General features: G+C 40.5%; 1 protein-coding gene and 1 long non-coding RNA gene across 40 annotated transcripts in view; both read right to left on the reverse strand.

The window, feature by feature from the left end:
* Positions 1-27,814, reverse strand: part of NRXN3 (neurexin 3) — a 1,699,208-nt gene that overhangs the window by 1,195,967 nt on the left and 475,427 nt on the right. The gene's annotated exons all lie outside the window — the stretch shown is intronic.
* On the reverse strand, positions 3,042-4,947 carry LOC116557657. The gene is made up of 2 exons (XR_004271634.1): positions 3,571-4,947; positions 3,042-3,253 (listed from the first exon to the last, which is right to left on the reverse strand). It is a non-coding gene; the product is annotated as an uncharacterized LOC116557657 (long non-coding RNA).

Genomic DNA, 27,814 nt, shown 5'->3' on the forward strand with positions numbered 1-27,814 from the left:
CGCAGTGTTATCAGAGTCCACAATTTTCAAATCTCTTTTAGAAATGCTTTTCTGCCATACGGACTAAAAGCTAGCAAAAATCACAGTGTAGTCATTCTCAATACTGTTTTCATGCAATCTCAAGTATAATAAACCCTTAGAAATGAGAACCAGATTTACAGAATTTCACTTTATTTTTTCATATAAGCTTTCTCTTCACCTTATATTTCTTTCAGGAGATACTGAACTGACGAAGGCATTGGCGATGTCTTTTTTGTTTGTCTGTGTTAAGCCAGAATTAGCTCATTCAGTCACACAGGAAGCATGCTTTTATATATCAGTATGTTATGCTAGAGGGAAGTGTCCTGTAGGTGTGACCAATTCCCATTAACAGTGCATCTAGCATTTAGTCTTCTGTTTCAAGAATATTTTCTCTCCTAGTTCCCTATAGGTAGCACGCTCCCAACTCACTGCCTCTTGGACCTGATTCTCTTTGTCATTAGCACCATTAATTGGGGAGCATCCACAAAGCACATGATCCAACCTACCTCAGCTGTGCAAATCTAATGACCAAAAGTAAATCAATTCAGCATTGGCTGCATGTACTTAATACATGATAGCCATGGTGCCTGGCCCTGGGGATGCAAAGATAAATAAATACAGTCACTCCTCAAGTAACAAACAATATGTCGACGCCTTTGATTGTCCCTTGGTTCTTCATCACTTGCGTTTACTCTTCTGTTAAGAGTAATTTGCTTGAGTTCTCTCTAGAGAAGAGCAGCATTTAAGCAGAAATATTAGATGGAGACGCTCACAATATTCCAGGTCATGTTGGTCTCTCCCTTCCAAAGTCTTTAGTACAAATTGCCATCACTGACTCTGCCATATGATATAGCATTTTGTTATATTTCTTTATGATTCGATCCTTTAAGTTCTGTGTATTTTTTGCATCAACTGCATCTTTATCCACTGTAAATTCTTCATGCAATAAACATACAGACAGATAAGATGGCAAGCTGCTTTGAAAGGAAAAAGAAATCCTGTCACATCACTGTTAAAAATGCATAGCATTCAACAAACACCCTAAACTGAATTGATTGAACTCAACTGAATTGATTGATAGTGTCTTCTAATATTCTTTGGTGTCTCAAAGTTACAGATCTATGAGGTTTGTATTCCATTTGCTAAACACATAAATACATCCTTGAGGTGTTTTATTTTTAAAAATTTAGAGCAACTGAAAATAAGCCTATGAACTACTTTTTTTCACGTTCTTGACTTTATTTACATACTGATTTTTATCATTTTAACTTTTATTTTAGATTCAGGGAGTCACTGTGCAGATTTCCTGGATATATTGTACGATGCTGATGTTTGGGGTACAATTGATCCCATCACCAGGTACTGAGCATAGTACCCAATAGCAAGGTTTCTTATATGTACTTAATAAATACATTTTAAAAGCTTGACTGGGATATTGTTTCAACATTTAGCTTTCTAGTAACTTTAGCTTTTCCACTTTCACTGTCTTTTACTCTCTGGATTTGAAAATGATTACCTCTTTCATTCAAAAGCAAAACAAAATGATTACCTATGATGTCTAAATTCTCAGCTATGAGGGCACTTTGAGTTCTCAACTTCCTGGTCCTCTCTTTGGCACTAAACTGCTGATTATGCCATATACCTGGAAACTTCCTACTTTCTTAGCTTCTATGACAACATTTTCTCTAGTTCTTCTCCCACCTCACTAATTTTCACTTTTAAGCCTTCTTTTAAATATTAGTTACTCTCAGAACTCTTCTCTAAAATACATTGTTCTTCCTTTTGATGTGGTTTCTTACCTGATCTCATCAATTTCAATTAATTTAACTTTATTGCTTATATTCTAGTTACAGTTACAGCTCCAGCTATTCAACTTGACCTTGTTCTCCAGCTAACACAAGTACACATCAAAAACAGCCCTTTCCCCATAAGGCCTGCCTCTCCTCTGCACATCAACATTCAATTAATGCTGCCAAGCCAGAAACTTGTGGCTTCCTCCTGCCCTTACCTGGAACATCCAATCAGTTAATCAATCTTACTCATTACCTCCTTGTTGGTTTTCTGATACTCAATTATACCCACCTAAAAATAAGGCCCTAGCCCTGGTGCATGCACACATCTTAAACCTTATTTTACATTACTCCAGCAAGACTGAGCTCTGTGTCTATGAAATGTCTTAGCACACCTAAAATACTTAGAGTTCCTGACACACAGTACGCACTCGATAAACGTTAGCTGCTATTACTGTCAGAGGCATTTGAACCAGAGAAACTCCATCTTGAATAGGGGCTGGGTAAAACAAGGCTGAGATCTGCTGGGCTCCATTCCCAGGAAGTGAGGCATTCTAAGTCACAGGATGAGACAGGAGGTTGGCCCAAAATACAGGTCACAAAGACCTTGCTGATAAAACAGAATGTGGTAAAGAAGCTAGCCAAAACCCACAAAACAAAGACGGTGGGAAAGCTGACCTCTGATCATTCTCACTGTTCATTATACAGTAATTATAATGTCTTAGCATGCTAAAAGACACCTACATGGTCTAAAAAGGAGAGGAACCCTCAGTTCCAGGAACCACCTTCCCTTTCTCCCCTTTTCCAGTAAAAGGGAAAAAGCAATGAAGCAAGAAGAGATCCATGTGCCACTATCGGTGTGAAACTAAAACCATACTGACAAACAGGCCTCAGATCTATCATTTGATAATCAAGCCAAACTACCTGTGTAGCATGGTAGCACAGAGCCCGGTCCTTAGCAGGCATTTAATAAATATCTACCTCTTGCTTAGCGTATAATCAAAACATAACCATAAAATAGCCAACCAGCAGCCGTCGGGGCTGCTCTGCCTATGGAGTAGCCATTCTTTTATCCCTTTACTTTCTTAAAAAACTTGCTTTCACTTTATGAACTCACCTAGAACTTTTCCTTGGTCCAAGAAGCCTCTCTTGGGGTCTGGATAGGACCCCTGTCCAGTAACAGTACTATTGCTACTACTCCCCTCCTGCCACTTTTACTTCCTTTGTCTGTATTATTAGTTCTCCATGCTTATCATGCTATTTTGCATGCTTGTGACTTTACTGATGCTACTCCCTCTCCAAGAAATTACTGTTTTTGTCTAACTCCTCACTCTTCAAAGAATTTTTTTTAAAACTTTTGTTCATGTTCTTTCTCTTTCAGGAGACCATCTCTAGTATCTCAGATCAGGCTAAGTGCTCATATCTGGGGCTTCATTATAAACCTGTGAAAACAGGGCCGGGCGCGGTGGCTCACGCCTGTAATCCCAGCACTTTGGGAGGCCGAGGCGGGTGGATCACGAGGTCAAGAGATCGAGACCATCCTGGTCAACATAGTGAAACCCCGTCTCTACTAAAACTACAAAAAATCAGCTGGGCATGGTGGCACGTGCCTGTAATCCCAGCTACTCAGGAGGCTGAGGCAGGAGAATTGCCTGAACCCGGGAGGCGGAGGTTGCAGTGAGCCGAGATCACGCCATTGCACTCCAGCCTGGGTAACAAGAGCGAAACTCCATCTCAAAAAAAAAAAAAAAAAAAAAACCTGTGAAAACTTTGACTAATCTATCTATTTAGGTAGACAGATAGCTAGATAGATCTAGGTGGATAGACAGATAGATAGAATTTAATATGTTGCACTATAATTATCAGGTTTTGCCTGCCATTTAACTATAGCAAGAGTCAGCAAACTAACCCCCTGGGGCCAATCCAGTTCACTTCCTGCTCTTGTAAATAAAGTTTTATTAGAACACAGACACACTTGTTTGTTTATATATTACCTATGACTGCTCGCATGCTCCATGACAGTTTGATAGTCGTGATAGAGACCATATGGCTCATTAAACCAAAACTATTTACTGTCGGGTCCAGAGACACTCAGCTTCGGCATAATTGAGATCCAGGACTGGGTAATTCCTTGTCACAGAAGCACTATTCTATGCATTGTAGGCCTACAGTGTGGCAACATTCTTGACCTCCACCCACACCAATGGCATCTTCCCTTCAATAACGCTTTACTCCTCTCCAACCACTCCTCCACCCCAGTTTTGACAAAAAAGAGTCTCCAGACATTGTCAAATATTTCTTGGGGCAAGCTTATCTCTACTTGAGAACCACTAATCTGGCTCTTTATAGAAAATGTTGTCAACCCCTGAACAATAATATCTTTCAGGAAAGAAAGTGTCCAGTTCATTTTGCATTCCAAACACCGTGCCTAAAACATAATAATAGAAGCTCATTAAATCAATCACTTAAAGGTAACTGAAAGATCACAAGACACTGCAAAGCAATTTAAACTTCATAAGCATTTTAGACCTGAATGGGACACTTGTGATCATCAAGCAGATACCCGATTTTACAGCTAAGCTTTGCTTCCTTAAACATTTTAAACATCACCCATAAGAACTATTACATTAATATCTACGAAGAAAAGTTATGTTAAGAAAGATAATCTATCACAATCCCATTTGATTGCCAGGAATTTTAAAAATGTGAAATCACTGTATTCATATTTCACATATGCACATATATTTATCCATGAGTGAGTTTTTTTTTTACTATGTCTATAAAGAAGAAATAATTCTCCTTTGGCAGATGGGATCATTTCAATCGTGGTCAAAATATAATATGGAGAAACAGCAACTTTCTTACAATCAATCAAGGAATTCATCTGGGGGACATAAATTACTTTCCACTGTCTTTAATAATTTGATATTATATACAGCATTGCTGTAACTACAAAAACTCTGTTTTCAAATGGATGGTATGCATGCCAGAAAAGCTAACAAATGACGATGAGGTACTGTAAGCACCAATGGAATGACAAAATAGCTAGCATTTCTTGAGCACTCACTATGAAACAGATTCAGCTAAAGGTTTTATTGCATCATCTCATTTGATTCTCATAAGAAGTCTAGGAGATAAATACTATTAAGATACCAGTTTTATAAATAAATAAATTGGGTTTCAGAGATGCTAACTAACTTGCCCAAGGTATGTAGGTAGTAAGTGGTAAAACAAAAATTTGAACCTGGAAGTCCATCTCCAAATCTGAGCTGACACAACCTATATGACATAAATGTGCTTGGAATTCAGAAGTGAGAAAAGACCACTGTTAATCCAGTGATCAGTCAAGCAGGTGACCATGAGATAGGTTCTAGCAGAAAGGGTAAGCATCAGACAGAAGACAGAAAGGGAGAAATTCTTGGCTAGAAGAACCAAATAAACAAGTTATAAAAAAAAAAAAAAACTTAAAACATGTATTTAGAATAATAGGAAAAGACCATTCTGGTTACAGTTAGGGAGGAGCTATGAGAAGGAGGCAGCAAAGTTGAAGACAAACTGCAGAAGGCCTTGAGTGGGAGCCTAAGGAAGGCATGTTCTAGTGGGCACTCGGTGTTTCCAAAGAAATGCACAAAGAGCAAAACGGGGCAGAATGCAGCATGGAGAGAAAGCAGAGAGCTCAGAGGTAGAAAAACTCATCATGACGTAGGTGAAGTACTACGGGGCAGAGGGAGAGGCAGAATTGAAGGGACAGAGATGAGTGAGAAATATACAGGGAATTGCCAAGGGGATTTTCTGTTTGATTAAATGAGGGCAAAAAGGAAGAAGGGAAATGAGAAGGAAAGATCACATCTGACTTCTTTGAGATTTCTAACTCAAGGGCATAGGTAATAATAGTATGAGCTCTTCTAACCCTATTGAATTCTACATAACCACGCCCCATACTTCTCACACTTAGCATACTGGACCCACCTCTCTTCTAGAAGTCACGGGTCATCCTATGCTGCTTTCCTTATCTTTCCTTTTTCAAACCTTATAACTATTTTGTTTTGCCTTTTTCCCTACCATGTCCTGGAAAGACGCATTTTTTATCTTCCTGAGCTTAAGAAGTTGCAGGTCAAGAGAGGGGTTCTATGAAAGGATAGACTAACATTTGTTTTTAACTCTGAAAAGAAGAAACAAATACACAAATATCAAAGGTGCAAGAAAAAAGTTCTAGAGATCTGTGTACAACCATGTGAATGTCGTCAAAAATACTATAGCATACACTTAAAATTTTATTAAAAGAGCAGATTTAGGGCTACGTGTTTTTTTTTTAACTACAGTTTTTAAAAGAAAAAAAAATACAGATACTGCAAGAAAGAATGGGAATAACTGGGTAATTCAAGAGTTGAAAGGGAGATAAGGACACGCTGAGCACAAGAAACAGGTGAGCTTACAAAGATAGACACCTCACTTTCTAGGATAAAGGGAAAGAGAAAATCAACCTAGATATGGGATAACAGGCAGATGAAGACTCTGAGGCAGAGATAAGCTTGATAAATTGACATTGCCTAGCCTGGATCTTTTTAGAAAAGCATCATATCCAGCCTTAGAGATTTCTTTCCTTTCATTACCTCTCTCGCTGAGCCATGGCCACCAGCGCCTCTTGGAATTTTCTTGAATGTGTCAAGCTTTTCCTTGCTTTAGGTCCTTTTTGTTCTAGTAGCTTCCTCTGATTGGAATGGCCTCTCCCCAAGATTTTGGGTGTGTGACTGAGTTCTTCTTTCATCTCAGGTCTCAATTATTACATCCTCAGAGAGTCCCACCCTGACCACTCAGGCTCCTGGAGACCCACTCACTATCTCATTGATTTGGTTTGGCTGTGTCCCCACCCAAGTCTCATCTTGAATTGTAGTTCCCATAATCTAGCAAGTCACTCATTTACTTATGCATGAATGCAGTAAATATTCATGGAATGCCTACTCTGTCATAAAATCTGTTCAAAGAGTGGGAGTATGTGGTGAATGACAGCATGTGTAAGGCCTATGAGCCTATGGAATTCACATTGTGGTTGAAGGAGACTAAGAATAAATGCAAAACAGATAATTAAGATACTTTCAGATAATGATAAGTGGCATGAAGGAAATGAAATGGAATAATGGGTATATTAGTCCATTTTCACACTGCTAATAAAGACATACCTGAGACTGGGTAATTTATAAAGAAAATAGGTTTAATTGACTCACAATTCAGCACAGCTGGGAGGCCTCAGGAAACTTACAATAATGGTGGAAGGGGAAGCAAACATGTCCTTCCTCACATGGCAACAGCAAGGAGAAGTGCCGATGAGAGAGCATGTGTCATGAGAGGGACCCGGTGGGAGGTAACTGAATCATGGAGGCGGTTACTCTCATGCTGTTCTTGTGATACTGAGTTCTCACAAGATCTGATGGTTTTATAAAGGGCTTTTCCATCTTTTGCTTGGCACTTCTCCTTGCTGCTGCCATGTGAAGAAGGACATGTTTGCTTCCCCTTCCATCATTATTGTAAGTTTCCTGAGGCCTCCCAGCTGTGCTGAATTGGAGTCAATTAAACCTATTTTTTTTATAAATTACCCAGTCTCAGGTATGTCTTTATTAGCAGTGTGAAAATGGACTAATATACCCATTATTCCATTTCATTTCCTTCATGCCACTTATCATTATCTGAAAGTATCTTAATTATCTGTTTTGCATTTATTCTTAGTCTCCTTCAACCACAATGTGAATTCCATAGGCTCATAGACCTTACACATGCTGTCATTCACCACATACTCCCACTCTTTGAACAGATTTTATGACAGAGTAGGCATTCCATAAATATTTACTGCATTCATGAATAAGTAAATGAGTGACATGCTGTTGACAAAATGAACATAAGCAGAAATTGGAACTTTGGAACAATAATTCCATCACTGATGTTCATGAATACTTATTAATTTATTGAAGAATATTTCCCACCTGTTCTTGTGTCAGGACCTATGTTTAACTTCAAAGGGAATGTGCAGTCTACCTAAATCCTTGTTCCTGTCTTCTAGAAGCTCAGTCTATTGAGGAAACATATGAACAGTGCACATTAAAGTGCACTGTGATGAAGACTATAACAAAAATTGCAATGCACTGAAGTTTTGAACTGAGGGCTATAGGAGCATATAATAAACTACTTCTAACTTAAGCAAGGTTAAAACAAGAAAACAATTCCACTGAAGTGCTAAGGATACTAGAGTTCAGAGTCTGACATGTAAATGTAGAGGGTTAAAGAGTAACCATGAAGTAGGGGACACCAGAAGTATGTACCACCTTCCCGAGAAGTTTTTCATTGAAAGCAAGGAATGAGCTCAGGTGTAAATTGAGCAGGAGACAGTATCAAAGAAATGATTTTGAGTATGTCTCTAGCTGAGGAGATGGAGCAGAGGAGAAGGGGAGATAGAAGGCTAAGAGAGGAAATCTTTAAAGGGCTGAATCTCAAAGAAGGCAAAAGAAGAGAGGAAAGTTTATTCTGTAAGATGGGGGGAAGAAGGTAGCAATGAGAGTCTTTGAAGGTAAGTTTTAAGGTGGAGGGAGAGAAGCTTAGCAAGCATTACCTGAACAGTTTCTATTTTCCCTACAAAGTATGAGATAGAACATCTTCTGGTATTGGCTGGTGAGGGAAAAGCTGATGGAGAGGGAAGGAGGAGAATTTTATTGGTTGATAATTGGTGTGCAATGTTGCTGCCCTAAGCAGCATCTTCACTGATTTGTGATGTGAAAAATGTGTCCTTGTATCTCTCTTAAAATCTATGCAGAAACGATTTGTGGCACATGAGCCACATGAGGAACAGAAGACAAGGTTACAAAAGCACCATAACACTAATGGAATAGTCGTTTCTGCATCTGCAAAACAATTTTTGAAAACATAAGCTAATTAATTAGCTCAGTGATTGCTTTATCCCTGTAGGTATATGTGTACAAGGACTAGGGTTTTTTTTAAATCTCCTTTGAGGCATTCAAAGACGCAAGAGATTTTGTCTCAGTAGGAATGTTGTGGTAGATTACATTTGCTGTAAATAAGTGACATTTTTAGAAAGCAATGAGTTCCACTGAATTTATCTTGACGAGCAAAAAAAAAAAAAAAAAATGCAAAGCTAAATAAGTGATTCCCAAGATCAGACTGAAAATTCATAATAAGTCTAAAAAGTAGCTGCTCCTCATTCTGGTGTTTTGAAGGCATTAAAGGCAAATAGCTCCAACTTCATGGAAAATATTAGACTGAGACAAAAAGAAAAGATGTGCCGCCTATCTCAAGACCAAACGATCACACTGCTTGTCAATCATGCCAAGAGCCGCAACTTCCCTCTCAGGTTCCATAATGAAAATCATTCCTTTATTAGCAGATTTGAACAATATCAATTTGCCCAAAGTGGGAAATCAAGAAAAAATGGCCTTCCTCTCAGCACAGTCAATGGCAAGGTAAAAGAAATAGGTAATTGCATCTAGTCTCCCAGAAGAACATTTCTGCCTAAGTGACCTTTCCTATAAAGTAGAGCCTCTAAGCAGGAGTGAGAGACCATTCCTTACAGTAAGTTTAACCACAGAATTCTTAGCCTTTCCAGAGGGCTTATTTCCCTTTCTTCATCACTAGCTCTTATGACTGAGTTCGTAGAAAGGGCAGAAAAGCAGGATGTTGACAGTATTCACATCTCAACTCCAACACTTAGAATGATGTGAATGGGCAAGACACTCGCTCTCTTTAAATTCAAGTTAGTAACAATAATAAAATCCAACCCATAAGTTTTTTGTGAGAATTAAATTAGGAAATACATTTGAAGTACATAGCACCATGTAGAAACACACTTCACATGTGTTCACATTAAGTGTTCAATAATTGCTAGTCTATTGCTGCTGCTATGATTATAATTGCTGTGGTTGTAATGGTTTTTGAGATAATCAAGTAAAGGACTGAGTAATAAATTATTCTAAGTGAGTAATAGGTGATGGTAGTGGCTGGGAACCTCAACTCCTACCACAAGGGCAACCCAATAAATGTCTGTGGGACATGTAAAGTCAACTGATTTGGAGATTAATGAGGAAAGTCTTTCACAGGATAAACCGGAGCTAATCAATTAGCCTTATTCTTTCTTTGCAAATAGGTCATTCATCGTAGAACTGTAGATGTATTAGAAAGGAGCGGATAAAATCAAGACCACTCAGATGATTCCAGAATCCCCTCAGTAACCTCAGCAAAATGGTTGCTTAGTTTCTACTTAGATGTTTTGAGTGTCGAAGAACTCATTACTTTGAAGGCAGTTTTGGATAGCTCTCCCTCAATGTTCCTCCTTATGTTAAGTACCCAGCTTCCACTCATTAGCCTTAGTTTCTGTTCTTAAGGATATATGGGTCACGTTTTATTCCACGTTCATAGGATAGTCCTCCATGTATGAAGACAACTCTCAAACCTTGGGCATAGGCATCTTCACTTTCTCAAGTTAAAAGACCCTGGTTCTATCAGTTAACCTTTTTATGTTAGGATCTTGAATGCCTTCGTTTTTGTTTTTTTAGAGCTGAGCTCTAAACATGTTCTAATCTGTCAATTAGTTATCATTTTAAAAGCTTATTTTCGGCCAGGCACGGTGGCTCATGCCTGGAATCCCAGCACTTTGGGAGGCTGAGGTGGGCGGATCATTTGTGGTCAGGAGTTTGAAGCCAGCCTGGCCAACGTGGTGAAACCCCATCTCTACTAAAAATACAAAAATTATCTGGATGTGGTGGCATATGTCTGTAGTCCCAGCTACTTCAGAGGCTGAGGCAGGAGAATCACTTGAACATGGGAGGTGGAGGTGGCAATGAGCTGCAACGACACCACTGCACTCCAGCCTGGGTGACGGAGCAAGATGCTGTCTCACAGAAAAAATAAAGGGCTTATTTTCCATTTCCAGTAATTATACTAGCACATAGGGACAACAATGATGATATTAATAATTATAAATAAAATTTGCTGAACATTTTCTACGTCAGCTATTTTACATGAATAATCTCAATACAACAAACCCCATCAAGTAGGTGTAATTATAACTGAAGGTTAGCTGTGTTACCCAGCATCATACAGCTAATGGGAGTAGAGTTAGGCTTTGCAGCCAGAAACTCTAACTCCAGAGCCTGCTTATCTTAACCAATAAATTACACTGTAGAACTGTTACCTCCTTTGTTTTATAGGTCAGACCTCTATTAATTCAACCTCAGATAGCACAGATGCACAATTTCTATCATTATTCATCCCTGCCATCCACAAAGTTAACAAACCATGTTCTCTCATATCTCTTCAAGTACGTAATATAAATAAGCTTTGTGCCATCTAACAAAAACTTTCATATAGGCCAAAAAATCCACTTAATCAGGGCCCATTGGTATTTTAATCGCTCAACAGCTCTTGTATCCAACCCCTATTGCTCCATCTTATTAATGAGAATATCACAAAATGTGTCATCAAAAACTTCACTATTTAGCTAGATGACGTCCATAGTACTTTTCTGAATCATCAGTAATACTACTAAATGAGTATATGAATTTGGTTGATACAATATAGCTTTTTCTTAAGTGTTCTTAATCATGGCAGTTATATTGATCACTGTTTTCTGTGCTATGAGCTCATACATTCTGTTAATATTGTACTCCAAAATCTTAACCAGGTTCCAGTTCAATTCATAAGTCCATTGTCTGCATTATCTACATTTTTCTATCTTCTAGTCTTTAGGAAGCTTCTCCACTTACTAGCATTCCTCCAAAACGACCAACTGGATTTTAAATATTGTATTTACAAAGTCTCTCTGTATCCTGGGATAGCATTCATCTGAGGCAGGAAATTTGAATTAGTACAGAGTCAATTAACTGATTTGTAAGATCCTCCAGTATTAAATATCCTCATTTTTCTGTCTTGCCTTGTCCAAGGACTTACCTTTTGTCAACAAAAAAACATGAGTGAAATAAGAAGGAAAATGAGGAATTCTGCTACACCACCTAGGGCTTCCTGCTGCAAATGATAGAAAATAAAGCTCCAACTGGTTTAGGCAAGAGAAGTACTTTATGCAATCCTGAGTGGAAATTAAGGAGTAGTCTAATTTAAAAAATCTAGGACCTTCAAAAATGTCACTAAGACCTACTTTCCTCCCATCTTTTGGCTACGATTTTCTCCATCCTGGCTGCATTTCTGGTCTCTGTGGTGGCAAGACAGTGGCCAGAAGCTTAGTCTAACACCTCTCCAAGTTCTAGCCCAAAGCAGGAGAGAGCTGTTTCCCTACAACGTACAGACAAAAGTCCTGATCCTGTTGTTATGGATCCAAATTGGTTTAGAAGCTCACCTATGAAGAAAGCAATCGTGACCAGGTGAATAGGAGTCCCTAACTGATTTAGGGATCACATGCTCACTAATGCGGCTGGGAGTGGAGCAGATGCCACTGAATCATTGGTTTAAGAATGAGTGGAATAAAAATCAAGAAACATGTATCAGATGAAGGCAGAATGGATACCAAGTTGCTATATATATATACATATCTATCTATCTATCTATCTATCTATATCTCATATATGTTATAATATATATGAGATATATATATATATATATATATATATATATATATATATTTCCATCCCATCAACAACGCATCAAGTATAAGCGGCAAATCCTTCTTTAGTAATTTGATGGTGGCACTAACTGAAGAGCGACTCTGTCTGTCATAGCACTGCAACATCAAAGGCCTTTGAGATCTCAATGCTCCTTACTCTTCCTTAGGTTCATACCAATTTTTTACAGCCACACTTTGCTAAATGCTTACACCTGGTTCCTACTGAAATACGCCTCAAACGCATCCCCATCCCCAGTAGCTCAGGGTGTTGTTCCTTATTCTTCTATGCCTCTGTATGTTATGGGTCTGAATTGCATTAGGAGCCCACCTATAAGGAAAACAACCATGGCCAGGGGGATGGGAATCTCTAATTGACTCACATTGCCGGTCTCTCTCTCCCTTTCCCTCTCTCCTTCTCTCTCTCTCTTTTTCTCTCTCTCTTTTCTGCCCTGCCCATTGAAATTCCTTATAATCCAGAAAGTAATCTCTTTTCCAGAATATTCAATTTATGCTGTTTACAAAAATTTCATTCTGAAATTGAATTACCCGACATTGCCAATATTTGACTTTTTTTTTTTGAGTTTATATCTCCCAATATATTCTTTTTTTTTCCCATTTATTTATTTTATTGCATTTTAGGTTTTGGGGTACATGTGAAGAACATGCAAAATTGTTGCATAGGTACACACGTGGCAGTGTGATTTGCTGCCTTCCTCCCCATCACCTACATCTGGCATTTCTGCCCTTGCTATCTCTCCCCAGCTCCCCACCCCCCACCGTCCCTCCCCTATTTCCCCCCAACTGACCCCAGTGTGTAGTGCTCCCCTCCCTGTGTCCATGTGTTCTCATTGTTCAACACCCGCCTATGAGTGAGAACATGTGGTGTTTGATCTTCTGCTCTTCTGTCAGTTTGCTGAGAATGATGGTTTCCAGGTTCATCCATGTCCCTACAAAGGACCCAAACTCATTGTTTTTGATGGCTGCATAATATTCCATGGTGTATATGTGCCACATTTTCCCTATCCAGTCTATCGTCGATGGGCATTTGGGTTGGTTCCAGGTCTTTCCTATTGTAAACAGTGCTGCAATGAACATTCGTGTGCACGTGTCCTTATAGTAGAACGATTTGTAATCCTTTGGATATATACCCAGTAATGGGATTGCTGGGTCAAATGGAATTTCTATTTCTAGGTCCTTGAGGAATCGCCACACTGTCTTCCACAATGGTTGAACTAATTTACACTCCCACCAACAGTGTAAAAGTGTTCCTATTTCTCCAAATCCTCCCCAGCATCTGTTGTCTCCAGATTTTTTAATGATCGCCATTCTAACTGGCGTGAGATGGTATCTCAATGTTGTTTTGATTTGCGTTTCTCTGATGACCAGAGATGATGAGCATTTTTTCATATGTTTGTTGGCCTCACGTATGTCTTCTTTTGTAAAGTGTCTGTTCATATCCTTTGCCCACTTTTGAATGGGCTTGTTAGTTTTTTTCTTGTAAATCTGTTTTAGTTCTTTGTAAATTCTGGATATCAGCCCTTTGTCAGATGGGTAAACTGCAAAAATTTTTTCCCATTCTGTTGGTTGCCGATTCACTCTAATGATTGTTTCTTTTGCTGTACAGAAGCTGTGGAGTTTGATTAGGTCCCATTTGTCTATTTTGGCTTTTGTTGTCAATGCTTTTGGTGTTTTGGTCATGAAGTCCTTGCCTACACCTATGTCCTGAATGGTTTTGCCTAGATTTTCTTCTAGGGTTTTTATGGTGTTAGGTCTTATGTTTAAGTCTTTAATCCATCTGGAGTTAATTTTAGTGTAAGGTGTCAGGGAGGGGTCCAGTTTCTGCTTTCTGCACATGGCTAGCCAGCTTTCCCAACACCATTTATTGAACAGGGAATCCTTTCCCCATTGCTTGTTTTTGTCTGGTTTGTCAAAGATCAGATGGTTGTAGATATGTTGTGTTGCCTCCGAGACCTCTGTTCTGTTCCATTGGTCTATATCTCTGTTTTGGTACCAGTACCATGCTGTTTTGATTACTGTAGCCTTGTAGTATAGTTTGAAGTCTAGTAGTGTGATGCCCCCCGCTTTGTTCTTTTTGCTTAGAATTGACTTGGCTATGCGGGCTCTCTTTTGGTTCCATATGAAGTTTAAGGTGGTTTTTTCCAGTTCTGCCAAGAAGGTCATTGGTAGCTTGATGGGGATAGCATTGAATCTGTAAATTACTTTGGGCAGTATGGCCATTTTCACGATATTGATTCTTCCTAACCATGAACATGGAATGTTTCTCCATCTGTTTGTGTCCTCTCTTATTTCATTGAGCAGTGGCTTGTAGTTCTCCTTGAAGAGGTCCTTTATGTTCCTTCTTAGTTGTATTCCTAGGTATTTTATTCTCTTTGTGGCAATTGTGAACGGAAGTTTCTTCTTGAGTTGGCTCTCTTTAAGTCTGTTATTGCTGTATAGGAATGCATGTGATTTTTGCACATTGATTTTGTATCCTGAGACTTTGCTGAAGTTGCTTATCAGTTTCAGGAGGTTTGGGGCTGAGATGATGGGGTCTTCTAGATATACAATCATGTCGTCTGCAAATACAGACAATTTGACCTCCTCCTTTCCTATTTGAATGCCCTTTATTTCTTTTTCTTGCCTGATTGCTCTGGCTAGAGCTTCTAATACTATATTGAATAGCAGTGGTGAGAGAGGGCATCCTTGTCTAGTGCCAGATTTCAAGGGGAATGCTTCCAGTTTTTGCCCATTCAGTATGATATTGGCTATTGGTTTGTCGTAAATAGCTTTTATTATTTTGAGATACTTTCCATCGATACCTACCTTATTGAGGGTTTTTAGCATAAAGCGCTGTTGAATTTTGTCAAAGGACTTCTCTGCATCAATTGAGATAATCATGTGGTTTTTGTCTTTGGTTCTGTTTATGTGGTGAATTACGTTTATAGACTTGCGTATGTTGAACCAGCCTTGCATCCCCGGGATGAAGCCTACTTGATCATGGTGGATAAGCTTTTTGATGTGCTGTTGCAATCGACTTGTCAGTATTTTATTGAAGATTTTTGCATCTATGTTCATCATGGATATTGGCCTGAAGTTTTCTTTTCTTGTTGAGTCTCTGCCGGGTTTTGGAATCAGGATGATATTGGTGTCATAAAATGATTTGGGAAGAATTCCCTCTTTTTGTATTGTTTGTAATAGTTTCAGAAGGAATGGTACCAGCTCCTCTTTGTACGTCTGGTATAACTCAGCTGTGAACCCATCTGGACCTGGGCTTTTTTTTGGGTGGTAAGCTCTTAATTGCTGCCTCAACTTCAGACCTTGTTATGGGTCTATTCAGGGTTTCGGCTTCTTCCTGGTTTAGGCTTGGCAGGAGGCAAGTGTCCAGGAATTTATCCATTTCTTCCAGGTTTATTAGTTTGTGTGCATAGAGTTGTTTGTAATAATCTCTGATGATGGTTTGAATTTCTGTGGAATCTGTGGTGATATCCCCTTTATCGTTTTTTATTGCATCAATTTGGTTATTCTCTCTTTTCTTTTTTATTAATCTGGCTAGTGGTCTGTCTATTCTGTTGATCTTTTCAAAAAACCAGCTCCTGGATTTATTGATTTTTTGAAGGGTTTTTTGTGTCTCTATCTCCTTCAGTTCTGCTCTGATCTTAGCTATTTCTTGTCTTCTGCTAGACTTTGAGTTTTTTTGATCTTGCTCCTCTAGCTCTTTCAGTTTTGACAATAGGGTGTCAATTTTTGATCTCTCCTTGCTTCTCATGTGGGCACTTATTGCTATATATTTTTCTGTAGAGACTGCTTTAAATGTGTCCCAGAGATTCTGGTATGTTGTGTCTTCATTCTCATTGGTTTCAAACAACATTGTTATTTCTGTCTTCATTTCATTGTTTGTCCAGTCAACATTCAAGAGCAAGTTGTTCAGTTTCCATGAAGCCGTGCGGTTCTGGGTTAGTTTTTGAATTCTGAGTTCTAACTTGATTGCACTGTGGTCTGAGAGAATGTTTGCTACGATTTCCCTTCTTTTGCATTTGCTGAGGAGTGATTTACTCCCAATTATGTGGTCAATTTTAGAGTAGGTGTGATGTGGTGCTGAGAAGAATGTATATTCTGTGGATTTGGGGTGGAGAGTTCTGTAAATGTCTATTAGGTTTGCTTGGTCCAGGTCTGAGTTCAAGTTCTGGATATCCTTGTTAATTTTCTGTCCGGTTGATCTCTCTAATGTTGACAATGGGGTGTTAAAGTCTCCCACTATTATTGCGTGGGAGTCTAAGTCTCTTTGTAAGTCATTAAGAACTTGCCTTATGTATCTGGGTGCTCCTGTATTGGGTGTGTATATATTTAGGATCATTAGCTCTTCTTGTTGCATTGATCCTTTTACCATTATGTAATGTCCCTCTTTGTCTCTTATGATCTTTGTTGCTTTAAAGTCTAATTTATCAAAGATGAGAATTGCAACTCCTGCTTTTTTTTGCTCTCCATTTGCTTGGTAATTCTTCCTCCATCCCTTTATTTTGAGCCTTTGTGTATCCTTGCATGTGAGATGGGTTTCCTGGATACAGCACACCAATGGGTTTTGTCTTTTTATCCAATTTGCCAGTCTGTGTCTTTTGATTGGAGCATTTAGTCCATTTACATTTAGGGTTAATATTGTTATGTGTGAATTTGATACTGCCATTTTGGTGCTAGCTGGGTGTTTTGCCCTTTAGTTGAGCTGGTACTTGTTGTTCCTTTATATGTGTAGAGCCTCTTTCAGGAGCTCTTGTAGAGCTGGCCTGGTGGTGACGAAATCTCTGAGTACTTGCTTGTTCCCAAAGGATTTTATTTTTCCTTCACTTATGAAGCTTAGTTTGGCTGGATAGGAGATTCTGGGTTGAAAGTTCTTTTCTTTAAGGATGTTGAATATTGGCCCCCACTCTCTTCTAGCTTGTAGGGTTTCTGCTGAGAGATCTGCTGTGAGTCTGATAGGCTTCCCTTTATGGGTAACCCGACCTTTCCCTCTGGCTGCCCTTAGTATTTTCTCCTTCATTTCGACCCTGGTGAATCTGATGATTATGTGCCTTGGGGTTGCTCTTCTTGACGAATATCTTTGTGGTGTTCCCTGTATTTCCTCGACTTGAATGTTTGCCTGCCTTGCTAGGTTGGGGAAGTTTTCCTGGAGAATATCCTGAAGAGTATTTTCCAGCTTGGATTCATTCTCTTCGTCGCATTCAGGTACGCCTATCAAATGTAGATTAGGTCTTTTCACATAGTCCCACATTTCTTGGAGACTTTGTTCATTCCTTTTTACCCTTTTTTCTCCAGTCTTGCCTTCCCGTTTTATTTCATTGAGTTGATCTTCGACCTCTGATATCCTTTCTTCTGCTTGGTCAATTCGGCTGTTGATACTTGTGCATGCTTCACGAAGTTCTCGTGTTGCATTTTTCAGTTCCATCAATTCACTTATATTCCTTTCTATTTTGTCCATTCTCGTTAGCATTTCGTCAAATCTTTTTTCAAGGTTCTTAGTTTCTTTGCATTTGGTTAGAACATGTTCTTTAAGTTCACAGAAGTTTCTTACTACCCACCTCCTGAAGTCTGATTCTGTCATTTCATCACACTCGTTCTCCCTCCAACCTTGTTCCCTTGCTGGTGAGGAGTTGTGATCCCTTGTAGGAGGAGAGGTGTACTGGTTTCGGGTGTTTTCATCCTTTTTGCGCTGGTTTCTTTCCATCTTTAAGGATTTATCCACCTGTCGACTCTGTAGTTGCTGGCTTTCAGATTGGGTCTCAAATCTTTCAGATTGACGTTCTGTTTGTTGATGATGAGGTTATTTCTGTTTCTTGGTTTTCCTTCTGACAGTCTGGCCCCTCTGCTGTAGGTCTGCTGAGGTTCACTCCAGGCCCTGCTTGCCTGGGGTTCACCTGAAGCAGCTGCTGAACAGTAAGGGTTGTTACCAGTTTTCTTCTTCTGCTATCTTTGTCCCAGAAGGATATCTGCCTAGTGTCAATCTGATCTCTCTTTTATGAGGTGTCTCTTTGGATATATAGGGGTCAGGGAGCTGCTTGAGATGGTCTCTTCTTTAAAGGAGCTCAAATGGTGAGCTGTGAGCTCTGTTGTTGTTCATTCAGAGCTGCTGGGCAGGTACGTTTAGGTCTGCTGCAGCAGAACTCATAAACTGCTTTTTGTTCCCGGGTGCTCTGTCCCAGGGATTTAGGGCTTTATTTATGAGTTTCTGTTATGCTGCCGCCTTCTTTTTTTTTTTTCCTTCAGACCTGCCCAGCCCAGCAAGGAGGCAGCCTAGTCACTGTCGGCCTATAGAGGCTTTGCTGAGCTGCTGTGGGCTCCGCCCCACTGCGGAGTGAACTTCCCTGCAGTCCTGTTTATATGGGTGTAGTTAGAACTGCTTTGGCGATGGTGGCCTGCCTCTATTGAGGTGGAGTCTCTCTGCTGTGGTGGGTTTCCTTGTCAACAGCGGGCTGCCTCAGCATTGGCCGACTACCTCGGTGGTGGGTGGGCTGCCTTGGTAATGGCAGACGCCCCTCCCCCACAGAGCTGGACCGTCCCAGGTTCAGCTGCGCTCGCCTTGAAAGTCTCAATCCAGAGTTTCTGGTTGCTGTTCTTTTGTGGGGGTGGGACCAGCCGAGCCTGATCGCCTGGCTCCCTGCCTCAGAGCCTTTTTTAAGTTGGTGTTCCAGTCGCCTGTTGAAGAGGCGCCGGGGTCTGTTTGTTTTCCCCTGCGGCCACTCACTGCGCTGGCTTAAACAGCGGCACTGAGGTTTGTGGCGCTTTTTTTTTTTTTTTTGCCCTGGAATCTACTGTCCTGGTTCTCTGCTCAGTCCCCTTTTTGAACCGGCGAAAGGGCGACTTCCCGTGGCTCCAATCGCCAGCCAAAAGGGCCCCCGGACCGGTGTATTTTGTACGGAGAACCGCGGCTCCGGGGCGCCGACAAAGCAGCCGCGTGGGGCAAAGCAGCGGCGCCGGCCGGCACAGCCACGCTGGCCCAAACAGCCGCGCTGGCGAGCGTGGAGCACCTCTGCCCGGGAATTTCCTAGTCTGTGGGCAATAAAAACGCGGCGTCCACTCACCCTCTGCGCTTTCACTGGGAGCTGCAATCCTGAGCCGTTCCTAAACGGCCATCTTGGATCCTCCCCCTTGACTTTTTTTTATTACCTCACAAAACAGCAGCCGTTTTGTTTTTTGAGACACAATCTCGCTTTGTTGCCCAGACTGGAGTGCAGTGGCACCATCTTGGCTTACTGCAGCCTCGACCTCCCAGGCCCAAGTGATCCTCCCACCTCCCTCCAAAATAGCTGGGACCACAGGTGTGTGCCACCACGCCCAGCAAATTTTAAAATATTTTCTGTAGACACACAATCTCCCTCAGTTGACCAGGCTGGTCTCCAGCTCCTGGACCCAAGCATCCTTCTGCCTCAGCCTCCCAAAATGCTAAGATTATGGGCATGAACCACCATGCCCAGCCAAAAATGGCTACTTTTTAATGGTTAATCCACGTGTAGTTTAGTAGAGCTGCCATAACAAAATACCACATGCTGAATGACTTAAACCACAGAAAGTTATTTTCTCACACTCCAGGAGGCTGGGTGTCCAAGTTCAAGGTGTCAGCAAGGTTGGTTTCTTCTGATGCCTCTGTCCTTAGCTCTTAGATGGCTCTCTTCTCCCTCTGTCTTCACATGGTCTTTCCTCTGTGTATATCCACGTCCTTATCACTTCTTCATGTGAGGACACCAATCATACTGGCTGAGGTCCTGTCTGCACGACCTCATTTTATCTCAATTACTTCTTTAAAGGCCTTATCTTCAAAAATATTCACAAACTAAAGGTTAGAACTTCAACATTTGAACTTGTGGAGGACATAACTCAGCCCACGACAAGCCCATAAGTAGCTCCGGAGAGGCAGTAACTGCTTTTTCTTTGCTTCTGCTGCCACATTCCTCCATTTCCTCTGATTTACATCTTCACTTCTTTCTACTTTGCTCAAATCTTATTTCTTCTGGTCACCTTTTGGTATTGGTTCTTCCATTCTGTCAAGACGTTCTTATCTCCAAACCCACTGATTGCTTTTCTGCACATCTTTCTTTTATTTGTTTGTTTGTTTGTCCTGGCTTTATGTGAGCAGTTTTGTCCACTGTCCCACATCTTTCTTAATGGAATAAAACTTACCCTGCTACCCAAAATCTAATGAACAATAATTTGTGTTTCTACATTCCATTTACAAGGTCTCTACAGCAGTGTGCATTTGGATTAGCAGGGATTACTATCCTCATTTTACAGATCAAGACATGGATATCCAGAGACGTTGGATAATTTTCTAATTAACATTAGAACTGAACCTGGTAGCAGGTCTTTTTAATTAAACTACATTGGACTCTTCTAACTTCTGCAGGTTTTTAATTGCAGAAATGGTGAAGAGCAGTAAGTGGTTCTTTGGCTTGAACTAATTGCTTTTATTTCAATTAATAATATAAATAATAACTACATTGACATTTGCATGGTTTTATACTTTATGAAACACCTCCATTTGTCTAATCCCATTTGGTCTCTACATAAAATACACGAAATCATCATTACCCTCTCTTTACAGATGAAGAAACAGAGATCAGAGCAGTCCAGTGGCTTGCTAAAAGCCATGCAACGGCAAGGAATGAGTCTACGCAAGACTCAAAGCCTGGGCTCGTGCTTCTAAAGCCCGCCCCCTTCTCATCTCCCATGTTGACTCTAAAAGCCTCACTTGGGCCTTTCTAGCCCTTCGCTGCACAGTAGTCTTAATGATAGAAAAAGGAACGTTTGGGCCCAATGCCATGACCTGAATTCACCTGCTTATGGACAGAGGCATTTATCACCACTTAAGAAGTCAGGAAGGATACGAAAACAACAGCTAGGGAAACAAACGAATTAGAGAAAGAATGGAGACGGAGAGGAGGGAGGACGATGAGTAAGGAAGCAAGAGGACAACCCAAAAGAAGAACCAGAGAAGAAATTAAGTGATACCGTGAGAGACAGCAACAAGAGACAGCAAACAAGACAGGGTAAAATAAAATGAGTTGTTTTTTTTTTAAGGGAAATAAAGAGCAACAACAAACACATTATCCCAAAGCCCGCAGGTGCCAGCAATTCAAATAAACGTATAGCAATTAACAGAATTAACACAGCCTTAAATAGCTTGGCTCACCAGATGTGGACGCCTATCAGGGTTCTATAAAATGTAAAGTTATTACAGATTAAGCCATTAATCATCTGTTCAGAGACCATCTCTGGCTGCAAAACTACATTCGGTTTTAAATGGCTAATAATCACAAAAGGATGTGAAATGTAATGTGCACAATGACGTTCTATCCAATCCTTTTTCCTTTAAATATGTGTTCTATGCTCCCAATTCTCCTGCTTCTCCTTCCTCCCCATTAGTGATGCCATGAGAAAAGAGGGGTGAGAGGGTACAGTCTGTCTCAGAGGTCTCACTGGCCCTCATGCTTCTCCACATGGGCAAATGGAGGAGAAAGGAGGATGCTGTGGAAAGAGCCAAGTCAAATTACACAGAAGCTTCAACACATGGGAGGATATTGTGATGGGCTCGAGTTGCCTGATGGGGACACTGCTCATGCAACCTGGTCTTGGCCTGGTCTTCCTGTATTTCATTTACCATTGAACGGCTCAGTAATGCCAAGGACAGAGGAAAAGAGAAATGCCTGTTGTCTCAGGGAGGGTCTCTGAAAACTGAAATGGGAGTCAGATGGAAGCAGTTTTCTGTAGAAAGTTTAAAATTCAGAGAGGCAGCCTCCAATCCAAGGCTGAAGCTGAGGGACCACCTTTTCTATCAGTGATCTTCAACTTCCTAGGACAAAAATATATATCAGGGGAAAGTGGTAGATGAATTAACATTAGTCCTCAAAGAATGAGGGCCTGATGGATAACATGCCAATCTGACCGTGTTCCACTGCTTAAGATCCTTCAATGGCTTCCCTGTTACCTAGAGAACAAAGTCCAAGGGTATAGCTTGAAATACAGCCCCCTATGAAATGGTCCCTACCTAAACGCAGCTCCCAATCTTATAATTTGAGCCTTGGAATTAGAAAGCTGTTCGTAAGTTCCTCACCCAGACACCAGGACATGCCCTATCTCTGTACTTTTGCTGATGCTGCCCCTCACCCTGGAGCACCTCTTCCCCCACGCTTCCGTGCTCTCTTCTACTTGGCCTCAAGCACCTCACCTTGAGATGCTCCCTGAACTCCAGGATATATTAGGTCCTTCTCCTGAGCAGCCCCAATGTAACTGAGAATCCCTCATGTTGTACATTAACTGTCATTTACTGCAATTATACGTGTCTGCCTCTCCCCACTAATGTGAGTTCCTCTAAAGCAGGAACCATATTTGACTCATATTTATAATTTAGCACAGCCTTGGCATATTGTAGGTTTGGAAGATGTATTGTTTGCTATGCACTGAATGTTAGTGTTCTCCAAAGTTCATATGTTGAAATCCCAGGCCCCAATGTGACAGTTTTAAGAGGTGAGGCCTCTGGGAGGTATCAGGTCATGAAGGTTGCTCATGAGTGGGATTGATATTCATAAAAGGCACCCTAGAGAACTCTTACCCTCTTTTTTCCATGTGAGAACACAATAAGAAAACAGCAGTTTGCAACACAGAAGAGGGCCCTCACGAGAACCTGACCAGGCTAGCACACTGTTCTTGGACTTCCGGCCTCCAGAACTGTGAGAAATAACTTTCTGTTGTGTATAAACCACTCGGCCTATGATACTTTTTAATAGCAGTCTGTACTTACACATTGTGGATCTAAATTCCACCAGATTTCAGAGCTCCATGAGGTTAGTGATTCATTAATTTATTTATTCCAGACATACTTATTGAGTACATTTTTTAATGTCAGGGTCCATTCTAGGTGCTGGGGAAACATCTGTAAGCAAATAATACCTCTGTCCTCATGAAATTCACATTTTAATAAAGGAAAACACTGTGTCAATAAATGACCAAGGGCAACAAACAAGGTAATCACTGAGGGCAGGCGGGATGAATTATCCCTATTTTTGCATTATGAGAGAATTTAAGCAGGGCAAACCTCAGAATAATTTTTTTTTCCTGACAGTGATTTGCTAATATGAGAAATATAGAGATTACATGTGCTAATGGATAGTCATTTATAAACTATTTTATATAATGCAATATATAATCGTTAATTATTATAAGCAAAAACATGGTATTTGGTAATGCTGTATGATTTCACTTTTATGTGCATCATGTCATTTTTTTAAGAAGAATGCAACAGGGAATTTTTATTATCTCCTTGTTACAGGTTAGAAAACTGAGACTGGAATAAGATCAGTGGCTTATTCTAGGCCCTACAGCCAGTGATAAAGCTAGCATTCCTAAGCAGATTTTCTGATTTGAAGCCCAGTATTCTTTTCGTTATACTATAATGCCTCCCTCACAGCCTTTTCTATCGCATTTTTCATAGAGGAGCTTCCAATCGTTCCTCTTAGCCTTGCTGAAGCTTTTCATATAATCTTTTTCTCATATCTGAGAGCTCAGGGGGAGGGAGAAAAGATTCTTGAAAGTTTCAGCCGCTGCCATGTCAAGATGTTCTTTAATTATCCCAGGAAAGTCAAGTGGTCAATAGTGCCTAAGAGCATTCATTTAGGAAAGATGTTTATTCATTTACAACCATGTAATTTCACTCAGCAAATATTGACTGAGAGCCACTAAGTGCCAAGAACCATTCTAGGAGTTGGAGACACAACAAGAACAAACATGAGACAGATACACTAAAACGTGAAAACATCAAAAGTAACAAGATGCCGACTTCGTGATATTTAAGTGGACACAAATCTTTTATTGATAACGCAGGTATGTAGAGAACCGTCAGTCTTGACGACAACATGGATGCCTTGTTGTAGCTTTTACACTAGTATTAAGTTAGGAAGTATATACACAAGTAATATCCAGTCCCTTTGGCACAATCATGGAGCCAGAACTTAGCTTTTAGGTGTGAAGTAATTACAGTCCCAAAGACAAAACCTATCTTGTGCCACACACAAAGAAATATTGATGATCTGGAGCAGAAATTGCATAGGCCCATCACCATGTTTCCGATTTGAAGAAAATCACACATAAAATCACTTAGCTTTATTTAGGACAACTTAAAGCCACAAATAGCAAGAGAAGATTGTTTTTTAAGGCAGCAAGAGGGAGAGAAAGGGAAAGAAGGGATTGTGAAGTAATTAGAGACTGTTCTATGGTTTAAGTGGGTGAGTGGGGTTTATCAGGTAGCTGAATCCTAACATAGCTGGAAGCTTTTAATGCTTGCTGATTTATCAAAATCAAATACCAAGAACGAGAGAAGAATCTCCATAGACCTGCCCACAGGAAAGTGAATTGTAATGGCTAAATGAAAAGAAATAATACACCAGCGCTACATTAGATTCAAAACGATCTGTGCAAAGAACTCAGGCAAATAAGAGGACTTCCAAGTCCCTTAGAAAGACTACCATGCTGTACAGGGAAAACAGAGACAGGACAGGAGTTTATCAAGTTCTAGTTTTGCCTATCATTTCCGTTAGCATTTTGAATTATCCTTTTTCTAAAGTGGCCTGAATTTAAATAAATATATGTGCTGCTAGCTAAGATAAGGATATATTTTTATCACCTATTATAGTTATTTTTCTATTATCGACACTGTTTTCAGAACTGCCTTTACCTATTAAGCTACTAAGTAATACTTCTGACAGATTTTTGAAGCTTTCTGCTCTCTATTTGGGCAGCATAAATGCGTGTGTGTGTGTGTGTGTGTGTGCACGCACATGCGCACGCGCATGCGTGTGTGTGTATTTTATTTAGTTTCCACATGGATAAAGTCATCAAGGACATCTTTGTGTTTTTATGAGACTTGTTTCAAAATGTCCAGGGCATCCTTCCTGATTAATAGATAGATTTGTGGTTGGGAAATTGCTCCTTTGTCTCTAAGTATATAATAGAGAGGTAGCTCAATACAATTGTGTGTAGGAGAAAATTAATCCCAAATGCCAAACCTAAATCCTGTCCTGGAGAAACTCCATGCTCAGGACTATTGCACTGCAAAACCGAATGAGCACTCCACAGCAACAAATGCCTCCTTCATTCCTGAGCCACGTCCTCGGCAACAAGAATGTTGCAATCTTTTTCTGATGAGAATGCAATTCCAATGTACAGGTATTGATCGACTTACCACCTATGCAACTTATGACCATTTGACTTTACGACCACAATCGCTAGCCATGACTGCTCCGCGTCTGGCAGCGCAAACATTGCCCAGCTGGGCATACGACAGTGCGGACCAGCTTCCGGCAGCACTACCATCTCCACATGCACCATTTCAATGTACATATAGCCTACTCAACTTACGACCAAATCGTGTTACGACCGGTCTGCGGTCCCAACCGTGGTCGTAAGTAGAGCACTAGCTGTAGTGTGATTTAGCAGTGTTTAAGAGTCTTAGCCAGGTGTGGTGGCTCATGCCTGTTATCCTAGCACTTTGGGAGGCTGAGGCAGGTGGATCACGAGGTCAGGAGTTCAAGACCACCCTGACCAACACGGTGAAACATCAGCTCTACTAATAAATGCAAAAATTAGCTGGGTGTGGTGGCACATGCCTGTAATCTTAGCTCTTCAGGAGGCTGAGGCAGGAGAATCACTTGAACCCGGGAGATGGAGGTTGCAGCGAGCTCAGATCGAGACACTGCACTCCAGCCTGGGTGACAGAGTGAGACTCTGCCTCAAAAAAAAAAATGAGTCTTTCAGGGTTCATTAGACAGTGCATAGTCTGTATCTTTATTCTATCCAAATAGGGGTAAATCCCAGGGAGGAAGGGCTCTATGCCTACCATAATTCCATCAGAAATGATGATGAAATCTCTGAAACCAGCAGAAGCATACGTAACATCCTGCAGAGAGACAGCACTCTTTGGGTGCTCCTATTTCGTCCCACAGGCTGACAACAATACAAAGCTATAACTGGATTTTCCTTCCTTTATTGTGCCTTTCTTTTCTACCCCTTCCTTCTCAATTTGCACATGATTTATTACAACAAGGCCTGGCTCAAATGTCACTCCCTCTAAAACTGACTTCCACCTAAAATTTATGTTTCCTCTACTCAACTAGAGCATTTAGTCTGTGGCACTGAACACATGCTCTCCTATGCCATACTTACTCACTTACTGATCTCATCTCCCTTCCTACAAGACAAAGCCTTGGAGCATGGAAATCATGGCTTAAAAAGAGCCAACAAGTGTAGTTACAGCACAAAAAAAGGTACCCAATGATTATTAGATAAGTGAACAAATAAATCCTTATTATGAATCTACTGTGTGCCATGCTTAACAGACACAATTCATGTCCGGACAAGGCTCACAGGGTAGTGACATGAATGAATGCATAGAAAATGCCATCTCATATAAAAATGATGCTCAACCAATTTCGAATAAGCATAATAATAATAATACATATGACCCAAGAGAAGACTCATAAGATGTCACAAGGGGTTGTTATCTATAAGAAGGAACACTGTTAGCTTCTCAAGAAATTTCCTCAGGGAGACGGTATATGTATCTCAGACAATCAAGCTTAGCTTAAACAAAATGTGCAGTGCACCCCTTTGATGCCACGGTGTTCTGAAAGAACTCTACCAAATTAAGTCTGATTCTTTTTGCCTCAACAATTGACCTTAGAGACTGAACTTACACTTGGCTGAGGCTCCTTTGCTCTCAGACAGAGGTCGCAACACATCAGCTACAATGGTAATAAATGAGTAATGGCAAAGTCCCACCATTTTCTCACAGCTACTTGGTCTCAGGGAAGAAGAAGAAAAGGAAAAAACAGTTTTCTGAGCCTTAATGTTACATTATGAGAATTTTCTTTCATCTCAAATAATGAGACCCTTGGGAACACCAGGCTTAGTGGAGATAAAATAATACATATATTTTAGATGGGGCACACAACAACAAATTGAGCCACTTTTATCTAGAGCTTTCCTATTCGCCAGGTCAAAATCACGAAATCAAACTTTACACTCATCTAGTTCCTGTGATTTCAACTGTCTTTCATCTGTGTGATTGCATCTAATTTATAAAGCACAGCCATCTGTGGGATAAGAGCCTCCATTTGTTGGATGAGGAAACAGAACCACAGGGTACTTGATAAGGTTTGGCTGTGTCCCCACTCAAATTTCATCTTGAATTGTAGCTTCCAAAATTCCCACATGTTGTGGGAAGGAGCCAGTGGGAGGAGGCCAGTGGGAGGTAATTGAATCACAGGGGCGGGTCTTTCCCATGTTGTTCTCATGATTGTGAATAAGTCTCATGAGATCTGATGGTTTTATAAAGAGGAGTTCCTCTGCACAA

Source organism: Sapajus apella, unplaced genomic scaffold (genome assembly GCF_009761245.1).
Source record: "Sapajus apella isolate SASKATOON/1434 unplaced genomic scaffold, GSC_monkey_1.0 scaffold20, whole genome shotgun sequence".
NCBI lineage: Eukaryota > Metazoa > Chordata > Mammalia > Primates > Cebidae > Sapajus > Sapajus apella.